This window comes from Condylura cristata, unplaced genomic scaffold, assembly GCF_000260355.1.
Source record: "Condylura cristata isolate star-nosed mole 26May11 unplaced genomic scaffold, ConCri1.0 scaffold00001, whole genome shotgun sequence".
Classification (NCBI taxonomy): Eukaryota; Metazoa; Chordata; class Mammalia; order Eulipotyphla; family Talpidae; genus Condylura; species Condylura cristata.
Genome location: NW_004567102.1, coordinates 81,159,163 through 81,160,925, shown reverse-complemented (window position 1 = coordinate 81,160,925; position 1,763 = coordinate 81,159,163). Strand labels below are relative to the sequence as shown.

The 1,763-nt window shown below is 43.6% G+C and overlaps 1 long non-coding RNA gene across 1 annotated transcript in view; it reads right to left on the bottom strand.

Moving 5' to 3' along the window:
- Positions 1-215: 215 nt before the first annotated feature.
- LOC105853316 overlaps positions 216-1,763 on the bottom strand; it is a 26,823-nt gene continuing 25,275 nt past the window's right edge. The window contains exon 4 of the long non-coding RNA XR_001145161.1: positions 216-1,039. This is a non-coding gene — a long non-coding RNA (uncharacterized LOC105853316). The remainder of the gene's footprint in view (positions 1,040-1,763) is intronic.

Here is a 1,763-nt window from a genome sequence, read left to right as displayed (position 1 = left end):
AGGGTTAACACACAGCACTCTAAGGCTATGGCAGCCACTTCAGCATGAGCTTGATCCCCAGCCCCGGAGGTGACTCACAGGGCACACAGACCTCTCCTGGCCCCGCTGCTCCCCTCAGCAATGTACTAATGTACTTCGTCCATCTGCCTGTTCTGCTCCCCACTCTGTCTCTGGTGAATCCTCTCACCTCCCACACCTCTGGCCTGTACCCCAGTTCATTTTTTTTTTCAATTCAGTTTTTTTTAAAAAAAAGAAAGAAAAAGAAAAAGAAAGAAAGAAATGTGCCTTTGCAAGAATTCCCTCTCTAGTTCAAAACAACTCTGTGATAAGGAAGTATTAAAAATAACAAGCTCCTTTGTATATTCCCACCAGCACACACATAAACTACCTCTGCTTCCCCTTTTACTTATATAGGCTGGGGAATGACTTTTTTATTTTTGGTAAGCTGTTGTTGTTATTACCTTTAGCAACAAAAAGCCCCAAGCTTTTGTATTAAGCGTCTTAGTTCTTCCGAATACGACAAAATTCATTCACTTATTTCTCTCAACACCTTCTTGAGTCCATACTATGTTCCACGTCAAGAGCAACTGTGCCCCCAGTCCCAGGGCTTTTTCTTAGGATTCTGGAGACACCCTTGTAAGTGCTTGGATTAGTCAGTGATGGGAGGAAGGGGCTGTGCTCAGTTCAAGACTGTCAGTTACCCCAGCATGTCCCCAGCAGCTCTTTCACGGGCAAACAGCAGGATGCAGGTGTCCAGGCCACCCTCTCCCAGGGGAGACTTAGTGGTAGAGCTGATTCCCTGGGAGGGTTAATGGTCTCATCAAAACAGCTTGAAATGGCTCAAAAACAAACACACAGCGCCTGAACTCCAGGCTGAACTTGTCAACTTGGGCTGGCTTCTCCAGAAAGACAGGTGGCGCGAGACCTGCCCTGTAGAGTTGAGAACTGTAGCTGGACTGGCCTTCCGTGAAAACATTTTCCAGTGTTTTGAAGAGATTCATGAATGTGAAATGTTTTTACAACTGAATTCATGAAACTCCTGAAAGAGAAATGATTGTAATTTCGTAAAACATTTTTAAAACCAACTTTAACTCTACCTTACAGATTCACTCAGTCACTACGAAGCCTTCAGGTGATTTCACTTAGAAGTTGGCAACTCTTTGCCCTTGAAACTACTACTTATCAATTCTTTGTTTGCTCTAAATAAAAGCCCTACTTTCATCTGGAACTTCTTACAGGGAGATAATTATGTCATCTAAGAATCCAACCCCTATCTCCTCTTTTACATTTGCTAATTATAAATGAGAAAACTAGAAGAATTAACAATACTAGTGAAGGCACAAGCAGTTAAACATTCGTATAGAAAATAAAGGAAAAGTTCATACAAAGATAAAGTCCAAGGTCAATGACTGTAGCTATCCTTCATTTTGAAAGGCCAATGCTATTTTTCTAATTTTTAAGGAATGGATTGCTTTGGGGTTAATGCTACAGCCATCCATTTGAATATTAGTTTCATTTAGCAAGGTTTAAGACTGATTCCTGATCAAATTTAAGATTATTCTGAAGGCCCTCCCTGGTAGCCCAGTGGGCCAAAGCTAGCCACAGAAACTTCAGTGCTAGTTCGATCCCCTCCCTGCCTCCCGGGGGGTGAGCCCACATGGCTCAGCAGACCTCTCCTGTCTCGCCCGCTGCTCCTCTCAACAGTGTGTTTCAGTCAGTCGGCCTGTTCTGCTCCCCACCCTGTCTCTGGTGAATCCTCTCAC